The sequence below is a fragment of the Dendrobates tinctorius genome, unplaced genomic scaffold (assembly GCF_039654945.1).
Source record: "Dendrobates tinctorius isolate UK_male_01 unplaced genomic scaffold, ASM3965494v1 ptg000011l, whole genome shotgun sequence".
Lineage (NCBI taxonomy): Eukaryota > Metazoa > Chordata > Amphibia > Anura > Dendrobatidae > Dendrobates > Dendrobates tinctorius.
In genome coordinates, this window is record NW_027361679.1 from 48,411,577 (window position 1) to 48,436,182 (window position 24,606).

At 46.5% G+C, this 24,606-nt stretch overlaps 1 long non-coding RNA gene across 1 annotated transcript in view; it reads right to left on the reverse strand.

Annotated features, from left to right (window-relative positions):
* Positions 1-24,606, reverse strand: part of LOC141100013 (uncharacterized) — a 75,785-nt gene that overhangs the window by 15,057 nt on the left and 36,122 nt on the right. The window lies entirely within an intron of this gene.

Here is a 24,606-nt window from a genome sequence, read left to right on the forward strand (position 1 = left end):
TTTCAAACAGTTTCGTATATCTGCTGCTTGATGACGGTCAAAACTAGACAGAGACAGCGTGTCAGTCGTCAGTCCCTATACAAATAGATGGAGATTGACAATTTTCCATACAGACACCGTATAGTGGTATTCGCTCCTCACACACTACCGTGTACCGCCTTGTATCACGGACAAATAGAAGCTATCTGTGTGTGACTCTGGAAAAAAAAGCCGAGGAGTTTTTCCAATTTTCCAGACCTACACCTTAGAGTGCTGTCCGCGTTTCAAACAGTTTCGTATATTTGCTGTTTAATAATGGTCAAAACTAGATAGAGACAGCGTGTGTCAGTCCCTATACAAATAGACGGAGATTGACAATTTTCCATACAGGCACAGTATAGCGGTGTACGCTCCTCACACACTACCGTGTACCGCCTTGTATCATGGACAAATAGAAGCTATCTGTGTGCGACTCTGGAAAAAAAAGCTGAGGAGTTTTTCCGTTTTTCCAGACCTACACCTTAGAGTGCTGTCCGCTTTTCAAACAGTTTCATATATCTGCTGTTTGATTTCGGTCAAAAATAGACAGAGACAGCGTGTGTCAGTCCGTATACAAATAGACGGAGATTTCCAATTTTCCATACAGACACCGTATAGAGCTGTCCGATTCTCAAACAGTATTGTATATCTGCCGTTTGCATTACAGTCACATCTATACAGAGTCAGCGTGTGTGTGACACTCAGTAAATACACATACGGAGATTGTTAGCTACACAAAAAACGTATACAGCTGTGCACTTCTGATACAGTTCCATATACTGTAACTGTTTGTTGGATTACGGTCCAATACATACTGTGAGAGCGTCTGTGACTAATAAAATATATACGTAGATTTAATTTTTTTAATACACCTTACACAGTTGGACGTTCCTCATACAGTACCATCTCTCTGCTGGTATTTTTGGTACATTTTCCCAAACATGAGGAAGTATGGTGGAAGAGTCCGCGGACGTGGGCAGGGGGGCGCAGCTGGTACTGATGGTGGTGGTGCATCGGCTGGTTCTGGCAAAAGCACAATAGCAGCTAAGGCAGGAGATGTTGAGCCTGCGTCATCGTCTGGCCCAAGAAGGCCTGTAAGGTTGCCTTTTCTTGGAGTAGGAAAACCGCTTTTAAAGCTGGAGCATCAGGAACAGGTTTTGGCGTACATTGCCGAAACAACCACCAGCTCTATTACCTCCTCTTCTGAACGTTCGAAACCAGCAAGCACAGAGTCATCAGTGCAGGGTTCTGGTCAGGAAAAACACCTTTCTTTGTGTCCTTCACCCCCACCAAAAGTTAAGGATGCGGCAGCCCACACTTCAGATTACTCTGTGGAGCTCTTTTCACATACCATGCCTGGGTTATCCAGTCAAATCCAGAATTCCCCAGTCCAAGATGAATCTGACATGGAGTGCACAGATGCACAGCCACTGCTAGATGATTCTGCTGGTACATCGACCCAGAGCACTACATTGCCCTTGCAGTCTATTGAGCCAGAATCTGACCCTGATGAAACACAGGTGCCCCTTCCCGCATACTATACCACCTTACACGGTGACACAGAGGAAGGTAAAGAGGAAGGTGCAGATGACTTTGGCATCCATTGGGGGAGGAGGGTGGCGCTGGCAATAGTTCAGATAAGGAGAAGGATCCGCAGCAGGCATTGACATCGCAGCAGTGGTTATCTGCCAGGCCCATAGCTGTCCAAAAATGTGGAACAAAAACTAAAAGAGTTGCAGGACAGCTTGGCAAGGTGGTCAACTAAGCTCAGCGTGCAAGGCCAGAAAATGTATGCCATAGTAGGAAGAGTGCAGTGTGGCACTTTTTTGTCCAAAATCCTACTGATGAGGCAAAGGTTACCTGTAAGAAGTGCGGAAGGAGCGTTAGCCGAGGTAAACAACTCAGAAATTTGAATACCAGTTGCATGCTTAGACATTTAATCAACATGCACTTGCAAGCGTGGACAGACTACAAAACCTCAGGTAGCACATGTGCACCTGCTCCGACTGAAGGTAGCCAGCAACGCTCCATCGCTTCCCCCACTGTAAGACCACCGCCACCGTTAAGCACTCCACCAGCACTAAATGTGGAGGTGTCGTCGCAAGGCCAAAGCACTCAGGGAATCACAATGGTTTTGCAACACAACACTGAATCTAGGCAATTACTACCAATACCATCACCAACCCCCTCTCACTCCATCCGGTCCACCGCTACTTCCCCCATATGCAGCTCTCCAGTCCAGCTCACCCTACCAGACATTCTGAGTAGGACAAGAAAGTACTCACCCTCTCATCCGCGTATACTTTGTTTGAATGCCTACATTGCCAAACTAATCTCATTAGAGATGATGCCCTACCGTTTGGTTGAAAGCGAAGCTTTCCGTGACCTCATGGCCTACGCTTGTCCCACTCTATGAACTACCCAGTCGACACTTCTTTTCTCAAAAAGCCATCCCTGCCCTCCACGGGCATGTGAAAGACCGCATTGTCCATGCACTGAAACAGTCAGTGAGTGGAAAGGTGCACCTCACAACAGATGCATGCACCAGTAGGCATGGCCAAGTCCGTTACGTGTCCATCACTGCGCACTGGGCTAATGTGGTGGATGCAGGCTCCACTGGAGACAGCGGTGGTGGTACAGTGCTGCCTTGCCCGCGGTATAGGAAATAGTTGGCTGTAGGCTTTCAATCCTCCTCTATCAGCGAAAGCTCATCCACAGAGCGCAGTCGCACGAGCACTCCATCCGCAGCTGGCAGTGTTGCACACGAGGTGTCCCACTATCGAACAGCTAGTGGTAAGCGTCAGCAGGCTGTGTTAAAGATGATGTCTTTGGGCGACAACAGACACACCGCGGAGGTACTGGCCGACTACTTGCAGTGACAAACTGAGTCATGGCTGGGCAGTCTACATCTTGAGGCAGGCAAGGTAGTCAGTGATAACGGCCGTAATTTTGTGGCAGTCATAGCCCGTGCAAAACTCACACACATACCTTGCCTGGCTCACACTTTGAACCTGGTGGTGCAGTGCTTCCTTAATAATTATCCGGAGTTAACATCCCTGCTCCATAAGGTGCGAAGACTGTGCTCGCTCATCCATTGCTCAAACATCCACTCCACTCGTATGAAGAAGCTGCAGCGATTGCTCCACCTCCCCAAGCACCGCCTAATCATAGATGTTGCAACAAGGTGGAACTCCACCCTGCACATGCCTGAGAGGCTGTGCGAACAGAGGCAGGCTGTAATGCATTTGTGGGAGGATACATGGGCAGGCAGTTTATTATTATTATTATTATTATTATTATTATTATTATTTATTGTTATAGCCCCATTTATTCCATGGCGCTTTACATGTAAGGAGGGGTATACATAATAAAAACAAGTACAATAATGTTAAACAATACAAGTCATAACTGGTACAGGAGGAGAGAGGACCCTGCCCGCGAAGGCTCACAATCTACAAGGGATGGGTGAGAATACAGTAGGCGAGGGTAGAGCTGGTCATGCAGCGGTTTGGTCGATCGGTGGTTACAGCAGGTTATAGGCTTGTCGGAAGAGGTGGGTCTTCAGGCTCTTTCTGAAGGTTTCGATGGTAGGTGAGAGTCTGATATGTTGTGGTAGAGAGTTCCAGAGTAGAGGTGATGCGCGAGAGAAATCTTGTATGCGATTGTGGGAAGAGGAGATAAGAGGGGAGTAGAGAAGGAGATCTTGTGAGGATCGGAGGTTGCGTGCAGGAAAGTACCGGGAGACGAGGTCACAGATGTATGGAGGAGACAGGTTGTGGATGGCTTTGTATGTCATGGTTAGGGTTTTGTACTGGAGTCTCTGGGCAATGGGGAGCCAGTGAAGGGATTAACAGAGGGGAGAAGCTGGGGAATAGCGGGGGGACAGGTGGATTAGTCGGGCAGCAGAGTTTAGAATAGATTGGAGGGGTGCAAGAGTATTCGAAGGGAGGCCACAGAGCAGGAGGTTGCAGTAGTCAAGGCGAGAGATTATGAGGGCATGGACTAGGGTTTTTGCAGATTTTTGGTTGAGGAATGAACGGATTCGTGAAATATTTTTGAGTTGAAGTCGGCAGGAAGTGGAAAGGGCTTGGATATATGGTTTGAAGGAGAGATCAGCGTCAAGGATTACCCCGAGGCAGCGAGCTTGTTGGACTGGGGAGAGTGGGCAGCCATTTACTGTAATAGATAGGTTCGTTGGGGGGGTCACGTGAGATGGGGGAAAGATGATGAATTCTGTTTTGTCCATGTTAAGTTTCAGAAATCTAGCAGAGAAGGATGAAATAGTGGACAGACATTGAGGGATTCTGGTTAGTTGGGAGGTGATATCTGGCCCAGAGATGTAGATCTGTGTGTCATCAGCATAGAGATGATACTGAAAGCCATGAGATTCTATGAGCTGTCCCAGGACAAAGGTGTAAATGGAGAAGAGCAGGGGTCCTAGGACTGAACCTTGTGGGACTCCGACAGATAGGGGGCGAGGTGAGGAGGTGGTGTGTGAGTGGGAGACGCTGAATGTCTGGTCTGTTAGGTATGATGAGATCCAGGATAGGGCCAAGTCTGTGATGCCAAGGGATGAGAGGGTCTGTAATAATAGGGAATGGTCCACTGTGTCAAAGGCAGCCGACAGGTCCAGGAGGAGGAGGACAGAGTAGTGGCGCTTGCTCTTGGCGGTTAAGAGGTCATTGGTGACCTTAGTAAGAGCAGTTTCAGTGGAGTGGTGTGACCAGAAGCCAGATTGTAAGCGGTCGAAGAGGGAGCAAGAAGAGAGATGGGAGGACAGTTCAAGGTAGACGTGTTGTTCCAGTAGCTTGGAGGCAAAGGGGAGAAGTGATATAGGGCGATAGCTAGATACAGAGTTGACCAAAACTGTCTCTGATGTTATCAATCTTCTGCTTGAAAAATGAGGCAAAGTCTTCAGCTGAGATGAGTGGGGAGGGAGGAGGTGCTGGGGGACGGAGGAGAGAATTGAAGGTGTTGAATAACTGTTTAGGGTTGTGAGACAGGGAGGATATGAGAGATGAGAAGTAGGTTTGTTTAGCTGTGGCGAGTGTGGTCTTCAAAGTAGTAAGGGACTGTTTGAATGCGATGAAGTGCTCGTTGGAGTGGGATCTTTTCCATCTGCGCTCAGCAGCCCTGGAAGCTCGCCTCAGTTCTTTGGTCAGGCTGGTGTGCCAGGGCTGTCTGTTGATTTTGCGAGCTTTGGTATGTGTAAGTGGGGCAGCAGATTCCAAAGCTACAGCTATTGTGGTGTTATATAGAGCAGCAGCATCATCCGCATTGTGTAAGGAACTTATATCTGTGAGAGGGAGGAGGGATTCAGAGAATGAGTGTAGGTCAAGGTGTTTAAGATTTCTGCTAGGATGTGAAAGTTTGTGGGGTGGGGATTGTAGACATGGAGTGGAGAGGGAAGAGAATGTGAGAAGGTTGTGGTCAGAGAGAGGAAGAGGTGAGTTAGAGAGGTTAGATAGGGAGCAGAGGCGGGTGAAGATGAGGTCCAGTGTGTGGCCATCTTTGTGGGTGGCTGTAGAAGACCATTGAGTGACGCCGAAGGAGGAAGTGAGAGATAGAAGTTTAGTGGAAGCTGAGAGGGAAGTGTCAATGGGGATGTTGAAGTCGCCCATGATGATAGTAGGGATGTCCGCGGAAAGGAAATGAAGTAGCCAGGTGGTGAAGTGGTCAAAGAAGGTGGTGGCTGGCCCTGGGGGCCGGTAGATGACAGCCAGTTGGAGGTTGGAGGGGGAGTAGATGCGCACAGAGTGCACCTCAAAGGAAGGGAGGGTAACAGAGGGTGGCAGTGGGATTGGGGTGAAGGAGCAGGTATCTGAAAAACCAACTCCTCCGCCTTGTTTGCTGCTGGGGCGGGGGGTGTGAGAAAGGTGGAAACCACCATATAAAAGTGCAGCAAGAGAGGCTGTGTCAGAAGGGGTGAGCAGGTTTCGGTGATGGCGAGGAAGGAAAGTTTGGTAGTAACAAAAAGATCATGGATGTAGGAAAGCTTGTTGCAGACAGAGCGAGCATTCCACAGAGCTCCTGTTAGTGGGACTGGGGAAGCGGGGGCTGGGTGAATGGGTGTAAGGTTGCAGTGGTTACGGAAGGTTGTGATAGAGCGTGGATGGGAGGTAGAAATGACTGTGGGAAAGTGGTGAGGAGGACCAGGATTTGGAGAGATATCACCAGCAGTGAGAAGGAGCAGAGAAAGTGTTAGCAGGTGGGCGCAGGAGAGGGCATGAGGGGGCTGTCTGTGTTTGGAGACAGAGGATTGTATGTTAAGGAACAGTTTTGAGGAGGAGGTGAGGTGGATGGGGAGGATTGAAGAAGAGATGAACAGTTCCTTACTAGGAGTAGGGATTAGGGGAATTAGCAGAAAGTCAAGGATTATAGGGGTGAAAGTGAAAACAAACAGAAACATTGTTTACTGTGACTGTGTACAGTTACCTTCAGTTCCCTTCTGGTTCAATTCTGGTTTTAATTCTAAAATTTATCTTCACACTTCTAGGACACACTTATAGCAATCACACTGAAAACTGAAGTCTATGCAGACTTGAGCTATGCAATATATGTACAACTAAGTTCATTCAGGTGTGAAGCAGAGAGGAGTGGTCTCTGCTCATCTTGGTCACACAATTAAGAGTGGACCAGATGCATATGATCAAGCCAGAGTAAACAAGGTCATAAATAACTCTGGGGTAAGCTGGGGTTAGCTGAAAGGCATACCATGTGAATGCTAGGTGCAGAGGCAAGTCTATGTGCAAAGCTGGGTGATGTACTATGTGCACTTCATAGTCAGACAGCAGGAAATCAGGAGAGCTGGGAGGATGAGCATACCATGTGAATGCTAGGTGCAGAGGCAAGTCTATGTGCAAAGCTGGGTGATGTACTATGTGCACTTCATAGACAGACAGCAGGAGAGCTGGGTGGATGAGCATACCATGTGAATGCTAGGTGCAGAGGCAAGTCTATGTGCAAAGCTGGGTGATGTACTATGTGCACTTCATAGACAGACAGCAGGAGAGCAGGAGAGCTGGGTGGATGAGCATACCTGTCGGAAAAATAGAGATGCTTGTTAGAGTGCGATGGTGGCAGGTAGCAGGGCACAGTCTGTATACATCCTTCTGGTTTTAATTCTAAAATATATCTTCACACTTCACACAGTTTGAGGGAAGACATGGAATTGTCGGGTGTGCAGTGGTCAAAGCTGAAAGACCTCTGTAAAGTCCTTCAGTGTTTTGAGGAATGCACATGGCTGGTAAGTGCAGATGATGCCATCATAAGCATGAGCATCCCACTTATGCGTCTGCGCATGCAAAGATTGACACACATTAAGGATCAGGCGTCTGCAGCGGAGGAGGAGGAGGGAAGCCTTGATGACAGTCAGCCATTGTCTGGTCAGGGAACTGTCCTGGACGAGTTAGAGGAGGAGGATGAGGGGGATAATTATTTTGGGCAGGAGGATGCTTCTCAGGGGGCAAGAGAAAATGTTGGTGTTCCAAGGTCAGGTACAGTGTTTGTGCGTGACTGTAGGGATGTGGATTTGCCAGAAAGTGCTCCTCCAACCACCACTGGCAGTGCATCATTGACACCTGGAACATTGGCCCACATGTGCGATTTTGCCTTGCGGATCCTAAAAAGGGACCCCCGCATTGCCAAAATGATGTGGATGATGACTACTGGCTGGCCAGCATCCTCGATCCACGCTACAAAGGCAAATTACACAACATCATGCCACAGGAGAACCTAGAGATAATATTGGCTAACAAACAAGCAACTCTGGTAAACCGTTTGTTTGAGGCTTTCCCAGCACACAGCAGCGGTGCTGGTTCTCCCACGAGCCGTAGTGGGCATAATGGAAGAGGTGTTCATGTTACACACAGCCGAAGTGGCGTTGGAGGCAGGGGTTTAATGACCATGTTGTGGAATGATTTCTCAAGTACCGCTCACATGACTGCTAATACTGCATCGATTAAAAGCGACAGGAGACAGCAGTTGTCAACTATGGTTACAAACTACTTCTCCCATATCGATGTTCTCCCTCACAGGTCATTCCCCTTTGACTATTGGGCCTCTAAACTGGACGTCTGGCCTGAATTTGCACAATATGCCTTACAGGAGCTTGCTTGCCCTGCTGCTAGTGTGTTATCTGAAAGAGTCTTCAGTGCTGCTGGATCAATCCTGACAGAAAAAAGGACCCGTCTGTCTACCCAAAATGTTGATGATCTAACCTTCATTAAAATGAACCAGGCATGGGTTTCAAAGGATTTTGTCCCACCTTCCCCTGATGACACATAGGTTGCCAGAAAACTGCCTCGCTTTTGTCCTCCTCTTCCTCGGACTTGCCCAATTCCGGCCTTTGCAGCAGCTGAATGTCCAGCCAACACATCAACATATGCCATTTTTAAAACCTCCCTAAGTGGGCTGCCCACCCCCCCAATGGCTCGGGTCAACACCTGGCGCACCCGGGCAAGTGCCGTTGCTCTGAACAGGTGGATGGGCCCACAGATGGCCGACAGCACTGACACGCCCCTCATAGTACAATACAGTGTCTCTGACTGTGGGGGGGCACACTCGCTGTCAGACACACCAGCGTTCTATGAGGGGCCCTGTGCCAGTACCGTCGACCACAAGTGTGCCCCCCCTGCTTGGTCATGGCCACAGCACTTGCAGGTTGCAATACTTACCTCTCCTTGCTCCACCGCTGTGTAGTCTGGGCAGTTAAATCCTTCACAGGGACGGCCACTAGAAATTTGGTTTATTGATCGATGATGAGTAAGGTGTAGCTATGGCCTTTCCTGTTGGCCTCTACCTTCAGATGATCAATGGCTACCATTTGTAATGAACGTCAACTTACAAGCGGATGCAGTGGTGCTTTATGATCACCTTTCACAGTTGTGATAGTCACAGACGTGTGACATTCCTGCCACCATTTTTCAATGTTTCCTCTCATGCCAATCCAATAGAATCGCATACGGTCTGTGGCTTCTGTCTTTTGCACTCCAAAATGACCAGACACAACATGATAGGCAGTGAGGACCATGTCTATATCTCTCCCTGTGATCACAGTTTGATGGAGACGAGTAACGGTGATGTGATCCACACTACTGCGATAAAGCAATCCTTTCTTCACAAAGAACCATTTTCGCTGTCTCCACAGACAAAGTAATTGAGGGTCTGCATCGCCTCTGCAACATGTACCGGGAGGTTTTCCCGCGATGAGTAATTCCCAAATTTCTGCTAACACTCGACTTTCCGTCTGTACTTGTATCCATGTAGTTTCCAGTAGCGGAAAGTCTGGACTGGCTTACTGAGATTGAAATATATACGAAGATTTAAAAGTACCACAACACTGTATACTGTTGTCCGCTTCGACTACCTTTCCCTTTTTCTACTTGTTAAATTCTGGTGTAATACATACTGAGCCTGTGAGTGTCTGTGTCTGACTCCGGAAGTATAGACGGAAATTTAAAATTACCCCTAAACTGGATACACCTGGTATGTGCTGATACAGTACCTTTGTTCAAAATTTTGTATTACAGTATCATCCATTGTGAGTGAGCATGTGTGGTTTACGCCTTCTATATATACGGTGAATCGGAGATACCAATTTTTACCCTTTACTCGATACAGCTTGTATCTTGTTACACAGTACCTTTGTTCGACATTTAGTATTACGGTCAAATCCATACTGAGTAAGCGTCTGAGACTGACTATGGGACTATGTATACGGAGATTTCAATTGTACCCTATAATATATATACTTGCTATTTTGTTATCCAGTACCTTTTTTACAACATTTTTTATTATGGTCAAACCCAGACTGAGTGAGCGTCTGAGGGTGACTCCAGAAATATATACCGAGATTTCAAATCTGGCCAACACTGTATACAGCTGTTTGCTTGTGTTACATTACCCATTTACAGCTTTTCATATTCTTGTGTAATCCATACTGGGCCTGAGAGCGTTTGTGTCTGCCTCCTGAAATGTATACGGAGATTCAGAATGTTTACACTATACTATAGATACCTTGTATCTAGTGATACTGTACCTTTTTCACCTTTTTATTTTATTCAGTAATCAATACTGAGCGTCTGTGTATGACTCATGAAATATATACGGAGATTAAGGCCTCTTTCACACATCCGGTTTTTGTAATCCGGCACGATGCGGCGAAATTTTTCATAACCGGATCCAGCACCGGATCCGGTTTTGTCCCATAAGCTTTCTTGGTCGCCGCATCGTGCCGGATGGTTATGCTTCGTGTCCGGTTGTTGCCGGACACGGCAAAAATTAGCCGTCCGGCATCTGCAAAAAACGTTCTCTGCAACGTTTTTGTCAGCGCCGGACCGGCTTTTTCCACAGCGCATACCCAGACTCTGTGAATGTTAACCCCACAAGTGCCCGGAGAGAGAGAGAGAGATCTCTCTCTGTCACCCTGACACTGGTGAGAGATCTCTCTCGCCGGGCACTTGTGGGGTTAACACTCACAGTGTCTGGGTGAGAGAGAGAGATCTCTCTGTGGGGTTAACCCCACAAGTGCCTGGCAAGAGAGAGAGATTCTCTCGCCTGGACACTGAGTGTTAACCCCACATGTCTCTCTCTCTCCATCCCCCTCTCTTCTCCCCTCCCGTCTCCTCTCCTCTCCTCTCCTCCCCTCCCCTCCCTTTCAGCAGCTGTCTCTCTCAGCGGCTGCCTCTGTCCACCTCCTCCTGCGGCTCATTTAAATCATGTCCGAGCCGAGGTGTCACGGCTGCAGGACGGATCCGGCGGCCCGGCTTTTCGCCGCACGCCGCCGGACCCCACACACCGGATATGTGAAAGTAGCCTTACTGTTATCCCTAGACTGTATAGAGTTGTACGCTTCTGATACAGTACCATATATCTGCTGGTATTTTGGGTCAATTTTCTAAAACATGAGGAAGTATGGTGGAAGAGGACGCGGACGTGGGCGTGGGGGGCCACCTGGTACTGATGGTGGTGGTGGTGCATCTGCTGGTAGTGCCAAAAGCACAATAGCAGCTAAGTCAGGAGGTGTTGAGCCTACGTCATGATGTAGGTCTGGAAGGCCTGTAAGGCTCCATTTTCTGGGAGTAGGTAGACTGCTTTTAAAGCCAGAGCATCAGGAACTGTTTTTGGCTTACATTGCTGAAACATCCTCCAGCTCTATCGCCTCTTCTTCTGAAGTTTAAAAAAATGCAAGCACTGAGTCATAAGAGTGGGATTCTGGTCAGGGGCAACCACTTTCCTTGTGTCCCTCACCCACACCAAAAGTGAAGGATGCGGCAGCACACACTTCAGATTACTCCATGGATCTCTTTTCACATACCATGCCTGGGTTAATTCAAAATGGGGCCCATCATATACTGGAGCATTCAAAATGGGGACATCTGACATTGGAGCAACATCCATAAGGCCCATCTTTTACTGGAGCATTCTAAATGGGGCAGATCAGACACTGGAGCAGCATCTATGGAGCAAATGATACACTGAAGAATTAGAAATGGGGCCTATTATATATGAAGCATTATTAGGGCCCATAAGACACTGGAGCATCATCCATGAGGCCCATCATATACTGGAGCATTCCAAATTGGGCAGATCAGACACTGGAGCAGCATCTATGGGGCACATGATACACTGGAGCATTAGAAATGGGGCCCATTATATATGGAGCATTATTAGGGCCCATAAGACACTGGAGCATCATCTATGAGGCCCATCATATACTGGAGCATTCCAAATGGGGGACATCAGACACTGGAGCAGCATTTACAGGGCCCTTTATACACTGGAGCATTAGAAATGGAGCCTATTATATATGGAGCATTATTAGGGCCCATAAGACACTGGAGCATCATCCATGAGGCCCATCATATACTGGAGCATTCCAGATTGGGGACATCAGACACTGGAGCAGCATTTACGGGGCCCATTATACACTGGAGCATTAGAAATGGAGCCCATTATTTGGGCCCATAACACACTGGAGCATCGTCCATGGGGACCATCATATACTGTAGCATTATGTGGAGCTCATCATATACTGTATGGAACATTATATGTGGCCAATTATTCTGTATGGAGAAATATATAGGGCTCATTATTCTGTATGGTGCACTAGGTGGTGGCCATAATACTGTATGGAGTAATATACTGTCCTTTTTTTGAGCTATTGTACAATTTAAAATAGATCAGTCATGTCATGTAAGCAGTGAAGTATTTGTCATTGTACTATACCTATATTTCTGTGCCGTATTGGAGCATCATGAGTTGTGGTATGTGTTAAAGGGGCGCACTGACACTCTTTGGCCGAGTGCACACGAAAACCTGGAGCCAGCCCTACCCCCCCCACAGGCCCGGATTAGTAATATAACCAACCGGGCATTTTCCCGCTGGGCCGCTGTCATCTGGCCACTTGCCAGCTGATGCGGCCACTGGCCTGGCTGTTGCTCCTGCCGCCGGCCCTCTGCGGGCACGGCGGTTATAGTTTCCAACCCTCCCGCACTGCAGGGAGATAAGCCGCCACGTCCCCCCATGCACCCTATCCTCGCTGTAGCATGAGACCTCCCCCCCGCAGCCACTCACAGCATCGCTTGCCTGCTCTCTTCTCTGTTCACAGGACCTGTGATGAGGTCACAGGAGGGGAGGAGTCAGGGGTCACATGATCAGGAGCCTTTTTTCCAGACCCCTGATCATGTGACCTCTGACTCCGCCCCTCCTGTGACCTCATCACAGGTCCTGTGCGCTCATCCTTGCCTCTTGGTGTCTGCAAGACTCTGCTGTGCTGTTGTCACGGTGCTGGATGAGGTAAGTATGTGTGGGGTCAGGAGGGGTTTACAGGGTAGATGTAGCAGAGCTGTGTGTGTACGAGGTGTACGGAGCGGAGCCGTGTGTGTACGAGGTGTACGGAGCGGAGCCGTGTGTGTACGAGGTGTACGGAGCAGAGCCGTGTGTGTACGAGGTGTACGGAGCGGAGCCGTGTGTGTGCGAAGTGTATGGAGAGGAGCCGTGTGTGTATGAGGCATACGGAACAGAGCAGAGTGTACGAGGTGTACGGAACAGAGCCGCGTGTACGAGGTGTACAGAGCGGAGTCGTGTATATGAGGTGTACAGAGCGGAGCTGAGCCATGTGTACGAGGTGTACGGAGCGGAGTCGCGTGAGTACAAGGTGTACGGAGCGGAGCCGTGTGTGTACGAGGTGTACGGAGCGGAGCCGTGTGTGTACGAAGTGTATGGAGAGGAGCCGTGTGTGTATGAGGTGTACGGAACAGAGCCGCATGTACGAGGTGTACGAAGCGGAGCCGCGCGTGTACTTGGTGTACGGAGCGGAGCCGCGTGTGTATGGGGTATACGGAGCGGAGCCGTGTGTGTACGGAGTGGAGCCATATGTGTACGGGATGTACGGAGCGGAGCCAAGTGTGTACGAAGCATACAAAGCGGGCTTTTCCCACGGACACAGGAGTACACGGCGGAGCCCCGAGGAGCATTTTAAAACACACACATGATGTTCCACCTGAAGTGATGTGCTGGAAGCTGTCCGGAAATGAGATAATTTCATGAGGAAATTGTGACGGAACTAGGAATGCTTCAGATCCATCACCATGTCCTCCTCCGACAGACAGCAGGATCGCCTTGGAATTGGGGATGCCAGCCATGTGAGTGGATCATGATATGTCCTGCATCGGGAGGCTCAGGTGGGCACTACAATGGGAGCCGGGCTGCTATAGTATCTGTATAGAATCTTTCTTTATTTCTTTCTCTCTTTTTATTTCTTTCTCTGTTCTTTCTTTCTCATTCTCTGTTCTGTCTTTCCCTCATTTTCTTTCTCTCTCTCTGTTCTTTCTTTCTCTCTCTAATCTTTCTTTTTTCTTTCTCTCTCTCTGTTCTTTCTTTCACCTCTTTCTTTTTCTTTCCTCTCTTTCTTTCTCTCTGTTCTTGCTTTCTTTTCTTTACTTCTTTATTTCTCTCTCTGTTCTTTCTCTGTCTCTCTCTGTTCTTTCTCTTTCCCCGCTTTCTTTCTCTCTCTGTTCTTTCTTCTTTCTCTCTGTTCTTTCTTTCTCTTTTTTCTCTCTCTCTGTTTTTTCTCTTCCTTAGTGCCAATGTGCCCATAATGCCAGCCACTGTGCCCTCAGTACCAGTCAGTGTGATCAGCAGTGCTAAATGGGTGCGATTAGGCGTGGACATGGGTGTGACTAGTTGTGAAATGGGTGTGGCCGGGCGTGGCCTAAAATTTGCAGCAGCGCGCCGCGCGCGCCGCAGTCTTTGTCCCTCTTTGTCTTCTTCAAAAGTTGGGAGGTATGATAGGGGCAGCTATGACCAGGGGGTCTGGTTGCCCAATGGATAGCAGTTCTGCCAGGAATTCTGTCACCGTGCGTACAAAAGGGGACAGAGCTTTGGGAGGAGTACTGTACCTAAAAGCAATAAATAGGACTGAGCTGAAATACTGGGCACAGCTCTGACTACATGTTATATAGTCGTGTTAATCTCCTCTCACTTCTTGTAACCTACAACTGTACAAAATTATTATATAGTCACCATGTGACTAGTGGGCCTGTGTAACTTCAAATGCCAGGGCTGAATTTTAGTCCCAGTCCGGCCCTGCCCCCACAACTTTAGCCAAATAACCCCCAGTTTTCAATGCGTAACTATTATTAGGAAGTAAATTAAGGTTGACAAGCTTATGTAATAAGAATTGATGTTTTTGGCATTGAAATGGGCACTGTAGGTGTGCTTACTGTCCTCCACTCCCGGCCGACTTTGCTTCCCCATTGACTTGCATTGGGTTTCGTGTTTCTGTCGGCCTCCGACTTTTCACGATAATCGGCCGATTTCGTTCGACCCGACTTTTGAGATAGTCGGGTTTCATGAAACCCGACTCGACCATAAAAAAGGCAAAGTCGCTCTTCTCTAGTAGCATGTTATCCCAGAGAAAATGTTGACTCTTAAAGAAAAGCTAAAGTTTCTCATTTATACCGAGCACTGTAAGCTACTGTAGTTACTGTGCATTTTTAAAGTGACTATCCAGTCAGGACCTCAAAAACTGGGATGTGAATCAATGTCCACAAGCTAAGATACCTGCTATTTATTTTCCTCAATGTTTGCTGATGACTGCCGTTTAGATTAGCTCCAATAGCTGTGAGTTGACTACACTTATATTACAGTGTGTCCAGGGAGTCTGAGAGAGTCTGATCCACACCTGCATCCTCATTGGCTTACGTTTCTGTTTTTTCCTCCCCCTGCAGATCCACCTCTTCTAATTGGCTGCTGAGTTGAAAGAAATGTCCACCACCAGTTTATTTTTAGAAAATTAATTGGAGCTTGTTATACATTCAACAAGTATCATGAATGTGCAAAATATATTGGGATAGTCAATTATTACTCATCTCTATTCATATTGCATTGTTGTCGGCTCTTCATCCCATCTACATGAAAGGAATTCAATAATTTGTATTTCCACATGAAACATACGACCAACCATTTACAGGAAAAATGAATGTTCCAGGTTGATCCTGGAGGGTCACTTTCCAGGGAGTCTGTTACCCCCAAAACTCAAATCTCAACTTAAAACACTTATTCAGTCACATAGGAGATTTAGTATTATAAAAATCATAATTGGAGTACAGAATTCATTACATTACTCTTATATATAAAGCTCAATGTGGGTGTGTGTGTGTGTGTATGTATGTACAGTAGGTCCGGGATTGGCATCCGCACCATCGCAGCTACAGTCACAAAATTTGGCACAGTCACACATCTGGACCCCGAGAGCGTCATAGGCTATGTTGTGAGGGGAAATTTTAACCCCGCATGTTCCAATTCACCAAACAATTTTGCCCCTATCTACATAATGGGGGAAAAGTGTATGTATGTATTGGCATCTGCACTGTCGTAGCTACAGCCATAACATTTTGTACAGTCACACGTCTGGACCCCAAGAGCGACATAGGCTATGCTGTGAGGCGAAATTTTAACCCTGCGTGTTCCAATTCACCGGACAATTTTGCCCCTATCTACATAATGGGGAAAAAGTGAAAGGAAAAGTGTTGGAGGCAAATTGACAGCTGCCAGATGTGAACAAGGGGGACTTAAAGAATGAGAGCGATGGTGCCAAAGAGTATATACCGTACAGTTGCTAAGGTGGGGCCCTGACATGGGATACTCACCACACACGGGGATATGAACAAACACACAAATTGCGCCACACACTACCACGTGCTTCACTACATATACCACCCTCAGCACACATTTCACCACACATACACCAACCTTGTCACATAAAAGTTGAAACACAAAAGTCGCCACTCAAAACTCGCCACGCTGACCCAGAGCTGTTTAAAAGATGAAAAATGAGCTGTGATTGGTTGCTATCAGCAACAGTTTTCATTATAGCCAGTTGTGGTAACTGAGGCCTATTATTCTTACCATTTCTATGGTGTTATCGTCCTTCTGTAAAGCTGGAAATAACACAATTTATTACCGTGCCAACACAGACCACCCTCTGACACAGACTGCAGGGGGAGCCCAGTATCACACAGGATAGGATTAGATACACAGCTCAGCAGTCAGTATCACACAGGATAGGATTAGATGTACGGTTTTTATGTGCAATATAATCATTATAATTTGTTATAACTAACCACAGTTGGTTATTATGCCCAGGCAATGCCGGGCTTTTCAGCTAGTTTTTATATAAAAATTGTTTCATTACATAAGCAAATGATGTGTCTTTCCCCTTGTTTTGATTATTCGCGCTCACTTGCCCAAAGTTACCACTACTTGCATAGAATACCTAGCCCTACACGTCAACACTGAATCTGCAGGAGCACATCAAGTGCACGCACACACAATGTCTGCCCGGACGCACATTTACCCCCTTGCTCGATGCCTGCAGCGTCGGCACAAAGCACATGGAATAACACAGTAGCAGGAGGCTGATGCCATCAGGAAGGATGAATGAGAGCGTGTGAGTCTTGACACCGTGTGTACGTTCACTCACTGGTGTCCTGCAGATAGGTATTCAACTCGGGCAATGTTTTCATTGGGCAAATACACACTGTCAATGAAGCTAAGATAAAGGGAAATACAGAGGATGCTAATTAAGGGGTGGAATGGTGCACTGAGCCCTGGATCAAGGATGCATTAAGGACTCTTCATTGTCACGTACGGGTTAAAAACCATTTTTATGTAAAACTGAAGCAGTGGAATACATACTGCAGGTAGAATTTGTATAGGGGTTAAGTCCCCTTTATGACTGTACTGTATAAGTAGTTTCATTTGAGTTTTGGGATAGGCAGACTCAATAATTAGCTTGTAAGATTCATAATGTGCATGTATAAGGGTAAGGAACTAACTAGGAATGTCTCCTCCGTGAAGGGTCCGGAACTGTCAGGGCTGTCACCTATATTGCGGGGTAGAAAGCTTGAGACTCCAGACCGTACTCTGAGAAAAGGGGGTGTGGCTAAGCAGACAGAGCTGCAGTGCACAAGTAACCAGTTTGGGTGGGAACATCGGGAGCACGGGACACATGTGAGGTAAAATCAGCTGAGAGGCGTCTGTGCAGTGCAGCGCCTGGGACGGCAGAGCGCTTTGACAGGAGACCGTCGACTGAGTACCGCTCAGACACCACTGTCCCAGCCAACATCACTACCCACGCTGAGACCGCTGACACAGCCGACAATGCTGACACAGCCATCCCCGCTGACAGTACTGACCATGAGAGACAAGGTCTGTGAACAGGACTTAGGCATATGTCGATTCGACACAGCGAACCGGGCTGCCCATTTTAAACTGTGTTTGGGCAGTGCTGCAAATCTCCGTAGTGTTGGGACACTCACCGCTGAGGATAAGGATGCGGGTATCCCTCTTCATCACCTCATCTGCTGGACCCAAGACCCGCATCAGGATCCCGAGGATTCGCCACCATCGTCAGGACCACGGGAGGACACCGCCAATGTCAAAAGATACTACATCATTTACCTCAGGATTGTGACAGACCCCCACGGTGACGCAATCTCGGCAGCACCAGTCACAGACTGGCGCCTGAGTGATAAGTTATATTTTATTGTATTGTCAGCTTTATTTGTCCATGTTCCTTAAGTTATCCCCATTAGCTTTTTGCTGTATTAAGGAATATTACCCCTCCATTTTCTCCCTGCACAGAGTTTCTACTGTATATAAACCCCTTTCACCCTTGGTCTGTGTACAGTCCGTTACTGCATCCTACGTGCCTGCAGTCTCCTCAGACATGCAAATTTTATTGTCAAAATATCAGATCTATACACAGAAATGGCATATACACTGATAAATAACCATCGACAATCTTGCACATACTAAGTGTAGTGCTTAGTTCAGTCACAAAAGTTATGAATTTATTAAAATATGAAAGGTCACAAATAAGCTGGATATTTACTGTGAGATGTTTTTTGGCAAGTCACGGCTTGCTTTCATTTTATTGTGAGGAAAAGCAACCCCTTTCATGTATTTTTCCACACTGATCAGAAATGAATTACATGAAGAACCACTTCTTTATATTACAAAGGGAACCTGTCAGGAGATTTATGCTGCACCAAACCACAGGCAGCAGAAATCAGATCCTGGCTGCACACTTGTAGCCAGGTAAGCTCTGGCATTTCAGAAAAAGTATACTTTGACAATCTGGCCATAGTCAGAAACTAAACTTGTCCGGGATCTCCCCTGGCCAGCTCTTCCCAGCATGAAGATAAGGCCTGTTTCACACATACGTTGTCGGCGGTCAGCTGCAATCCGCGAAAGGTGAAAAAGAACTGATCCGTCTCCGTTCAGTGAAGTACGGATTACAGCGGACCACGTAGTAGGACGGATCCGAAGCGGCGGGAATTAAAGCGACCATGGCCATATCATCGGAGGGATGTCGCTGTCGTCATGATGAAGTCCATTAGCGCCGCGATGCGAGAGGATCGGCGAGATCTCGGCACGAGCGCCGCGATGCGAGAGGATCGGAGAGATCTTGGCACGAGCGCTGCGAGAGGATCGTAGGATCGGCGAGGAATCCGGTGAGGAGAGAGAGAGAGATTTTACGGCATTTATGGGTTAATGCCGAAATTAGAGGACCGTCAAAGCAAAAAACGTTGCAGGGTCCGTTTCATCCGCCCGGGAGCCGCTAAAACCTTTGTGGATCCTTAAAAAAACGGGTGGGACGGACGACCGTCGGTCAAGATCCGCCAATAATGTAAGTCTATGGGGGAAAAAATGGACCCGCCCCTTTTTTGGCGGATCCTTTTTTTTACAAATTTGGCGGATTTTGACTGAAGGGAAAAAACGGATGCGTGAAACAGGCCTAAGACTGACAGGTTCTCCCTTGGGATACCTGTCAATCCCCAACAGCAGTATTAAAAGTAGCCGGCCAAAGGTGACGTCAGACTTATCTTGTCCCCGGCTATTATCCCAGGACGGATCTTCAAAGTACATTCTTTCTCAAATGCCAGAGGTTTTCAGAGAATAATATACCTGGCTGCGATTGTGCCTTCAGGCTGCGATTCATGCTGCCCACATTTTAGGCAGCATGGATCACCTGAGAAGGGCTTTTTTTAAAGGCTACAGACACCTTAAACATGAAATAAAATGTTTTTATATATTTTAGAGGTTTTAGTTAATAAAATTGCAAAAACTTTCAGTCTGTAATCTTCATTCATTTTCAGGACCCAATGCTGTATGTGCAGGTTGCAGTATGATAATGTTTCACGTTATTCTCTAGTTTGAGTCTCTTTCCTACTAAAATGCGCTGGACATGAGGTCCAAATGTATCAGGGTACTGCTGTATTATTAGCTCTTATTCAGCACTGCTTCTATCCTGCACTGATTTCCTTTTCGTTATTGTTCCTAATTAGAGTTGAGCGACTTTGGTCGGATCGGGTTTCATGAAACAAAATTTGAGTCGGATGAAACTGGTCCGACTAGGGCAAAAAAAAGTCAGAGTTTTGTCCGAAATCCGACCACAATGCAAGTCTATGGGGAATAAAAGTCGGCACTGAGTGGATGAATGTCATCCGCTCAATGCCGACTTTTATTTCCCATTGACTTGCATTGGGGTCGGGTTTCGGACGAAACTCCGACTTTTTTTTGCCCTAGTCGGACCAGTTTCATCCGACTCAAATTTTGTTTCATGAAACCCGATCCGACCAAAGTCGCTCAACTCTATTCCTAACGTTTCTCCATCTCCGACATTTAGGCCTCCTTCATCATTCTTTTGCATCAGATTTTCATCCGTGTTTGGTCAGTGTCAGTATTTATCATCAGAGATTCATGAGTGATTTTCACTAATGAACATATAAATATTGTAAATGACAAAGATTCCCCTATAGAAAGGATAGGGAGAGCACATGGCCATCAGAAAGAACCAGGAACTCTGATGGATTTGTAACATTTTTGTGAAAAGAGACTCTCGGCAAAAGCAAGCAACAATTTCAGTGAAATTATTTATAAAGTTGTGTAGCTTTGCATTTAGGAAACAAATTATCAATAAAAGAAAGTGTGTATGAAGGCGTACGTAGCTTTCAACTTTTGAAGAAACAGTGCTAAGGGCTCAGATCGGGGGGGCGAAACATCTGAACGGGCCCCTAACAGGTAACTCTGACTACAGCTTTGGTGGCGCACCTTGATCGTGTGTAAAGGGAAACCTCAGCAGATGAATCTAAAATAAATCTTTACACAAAGACCTATACTGTTATTACTGCTGTATGGTGACCATATAGTGGTAAATACTAATCCTGCAGAGCATACAAGTGATTACAGCACAGTTGAATATTTTTTTTACCTATTTTGTTCCATTGCAACCTATGTTTAAATATTTTTATAATCCAATTTGTGTGTGATGCATCAATACTAAATAGTCAAAGTTAGTTAAGCAAAGTTAGAAAAATATAGGCATAAATTAAATTGGGGATTAAATAACTAAATATTGCCATGTGCATATGTATTTACCCCTTTTGCAATGAGGCCTCTAGAAATTTTTGGTGCAAGCAACTACCTTGATAAGTCACATGGTACTGAAAGGAAGTCCACCTGTGTGCAATCTAAGGGTCCCGTTACATTTAGCGATGCACCAGCGATCCCGACAATGATACGACCTGGTCAGGATCGCTGGTGCATCGCTAAATGGTCGCTAGTGAGCTGCCAAACAGGCAGATCTCACCAGCAACGCAGCAGCAATCCAATGATGCTCAGCGGTCGTTCTTACCTGTCACACGGCAGCGATGATGACGACTTCCGCCTGCATCCATGCGTCGCTAGTCGGCGCCAGCGGGATGCCAATGAGGAGAAAATGGCCCTGGACGTTCACACGCGATCAGCGATATCCAGCGGCGGGGCCGGTCGGAGGTAAGTGTAATATGTAGCGAGATCGCTAGCGAGATCATTGTTGCGTCACAAAATCGGTGACGCTTTAGCGATATCGCTAGCGATCTCGCTATGTGTAAAGTCCCCTTAAGTCTTACATAGTCTGTCGGTATATACACACCTTTTCTGAAAGGTTCCCCAGCGTTGGAAAATCTCTGAGGTCTCGGCTACTGGGGGTAGCTGACACCCTTAAGAGCATGATCTGAGACAGTTTTTATGGTCAAAAAATAAAGGTAACCAGCTCACCTGCTTTCTTGGCTAGTAGTGGTGCATGGAAGCTCGGATATTTCGTGAAGCCACACGTGGAGTAAATCAATAATGAAAAAGTTTCCAGCTTCCAAATATACAAAAATTTATTCAAGGCATAAGAACAAGGATAAACGGACATGCCCCATCATAGCGGAAAGACACAGCAACGCGTATCGAACAATATGTTCTTTTTCAAGCTCCTTGTTCTTATGCCTTGAATAAATTTTTGTATATTTGGAAGCTGGAAACTTTTTCATTATTAGTCTTTATGGTCGCCTGTCAAAAAAAAGTCTGATTTAAAATTAATCTCTCTCTCCTCTGATATGATTAGAGATGGGGAAGAGTAAAGTTCGGCATCCATACCGAACAGCTATTGTTTGGGCACTGACACTGAACACGGACTTCACCAGGAAGTCCGTGTTACTATCTGAGTTCAGCCCCCAGAACACTGGGTGTTTGTCGCACTGTCATGTGCATGACAGCATTGTAAACACTGCTTCTGATCGGTGGTAAAATCATTACCGCCAGAGAGCCGTAGTTCCCACGCAGGACAGCCTTAACCCGCAGCTGTGATCGGAGGTAAAACATTTACCTCTGGTCACTGGTGTCGGCTGATGGGACTACTGCTCCCATTAGCCTACGCCTGCTGCCACTAAAAACAGCGAGAGCAGGTGGTGGCTGAGGGGAGTATTAATCAGCTGGCATCTGCACTGTTCATAAATACCATATACAGTATACTAGAGTATAAGCCAACCCGAGTATAAGCCACCTAAGGCACCTGATTTTGCAAAAAAAACTGGGTAAACTTATTGTCTCAAGTATAAGCCAGGTATGCATTGTCCCCCTCATCCCTCTCCTTGTATGCATGGCTCATTATCCCCTCTCCTTCTATGCATGGCTCCGCCGTCGTTGTCCTTGTATGCATGGCTCCTCCGTCCCGTCCTTGTATGCATGGCTCCTTATCCCCTATCCTTGTATATATTTCCCTTTAGCAGCAGCACAGGCTTTAGCCACAGATCTGCCTCCTGTGACCTGCTGCTCCGCCGCTCCCCCTCCCCTGCCATCTTTCTGGGACAGTTGGCTCGTGTATAAGCCGAGGGGGACATTTTCAGCGCAAAAAAAGTGCTGAAAAACTTGGCTTATAAACGAGTATATACGGTAATTAAAGAAAAAAGCAGCATGGGTTTCCCTGTATTTTTGATAATCACCATTTCTGGCGCCTTGCCTAGCTCTTCCTACTTGCCCTCTAGCGGTGGCAAGTGGGTTTCATATTTGTGGGGTTTATGTCACCTTTGTTTTGTCCGGTGGGATCAAGCCCAAGGATTAGTAATGGAGAGGCAACTATAAGACGCTTATCCATTCCTAATCCTGTAGTTGTATGGTAAATAACGACACAGCCAGAATAAAGTCCTTTATCTCTATATATAAAAGTGAATGTATGTTTGTGTGTGTGTGTGTGTGTGTGTGTATCACCAACCAATCACGAAGCATGTTTCATTTTACCAGAGCTGTTCAAAAGAAGCTGAGCTGTGATTGGTTGCTGTGAGGTTGTAAAGGTTGTAATTTCCGTGCAGCTCCCCTTAGCACCTCCAGATTTGGATTGTAGGTGACCACTAGAGGCCCAGTTATTCTCTTCTTTAGATTTGTAATGTAGCAGGTGATTCCTTGATATTCTGGTGGCCCTTGTAATTTGGTTTTTAATTGTTCTTGGATGGTAGCCCTGATTCAAAAAGGTTTTTCTGAGGCGACCAAGGTGTTCATCTCTGTCCATGGGGTTGGAACATATACGATTGTATCTGATGGCTTGGCTGTAGATAATAGAGTTCTTTATGTGTTTTGTATGGAAACTGTCCCATTTATGGTATGTTGGACGGTCGATTGGCTTCTGATACAGGGATGTCTCTATTTCATTGTTTTTTAGCTTAATGATGGTGTCTAAAAAGTTAATTTCAGTGCTGGAATAGTTGAGTGTTAAGTTGATGGCGGAATGAAATTGATTAAACTGTTCGTGGAACGTCTTTAGCTGTTGCTCAGACTCCGTCCAGATGACTAAAATATCATCAATGAAGTGGTAGTAGGCCAGAAGCCTGATGGGACATGAGGACAAAAAGTCGCTTTCAAGCTTGGCCATGAAAAGATTTACATACTGTGGAGCCATTTTACGTCCCATAACTGTGCCAGTCTCCTGTAAATAGATCTTATTGTCAAATTCAAAGTAATTGTGGGTGAGGATAAATTTTGTGAGTTTCACCACAGAATTCACATCATTCCCGGTGTTTTCCATGAAGACTTTGCAGCCATTTAATCCATCCTGATGTGGGATATTAGAGTACAAAGATTCCACATCCATGGTGGCCAGGATGGTTCCTTCTGGTAGAGGACCTATTGCTGCTAGTTTATTCAATAGGGCAGTTGTGTCCTGAATGTAGCTGGGTGTATCCTTTACCAGGGGTTTAAGAATACCATCTACCCATCCAGATACCTGCTCAGTAAGGGTGCCCACACATGAAATAATCGGCCTCCCTGGATTTCCAGATTTCTGGATTTTGGGAAGCATGTAGAATGTCCCTATTCTTGGACTCTCTGGTATCAGGTCATTGCCTCTTATGGATCCGTCAGGCAGACCAGATACCAACTTGTTTAGTTCCTTGTAATAGTCCTGTGTAGGATCCGACTCCAATTTTCTGTAGTAGCGTGTGTCCATAAGTTGTCTGTTTGCTTACTTCATATAGTCTGATGTGTTCATCATGACTATTGCACCTCCCTTGTCAGCAGGTTTAATGATGATTTCTTTGTTGGTTTTCAGAGACTGTATGGCCTTTTTCTCCTGGGCACTGATACTGGATGCTTGTGGATGGAAACTGTACCATTTAAGGTATGTTGGACGGTCGATTGGCTTCTGATACAGGGATGTCTCTATTTCATTGTTTTTTAGCTTAATGATGGTGTCGAAAAAGTCAATTTCAGTGCTGGAAT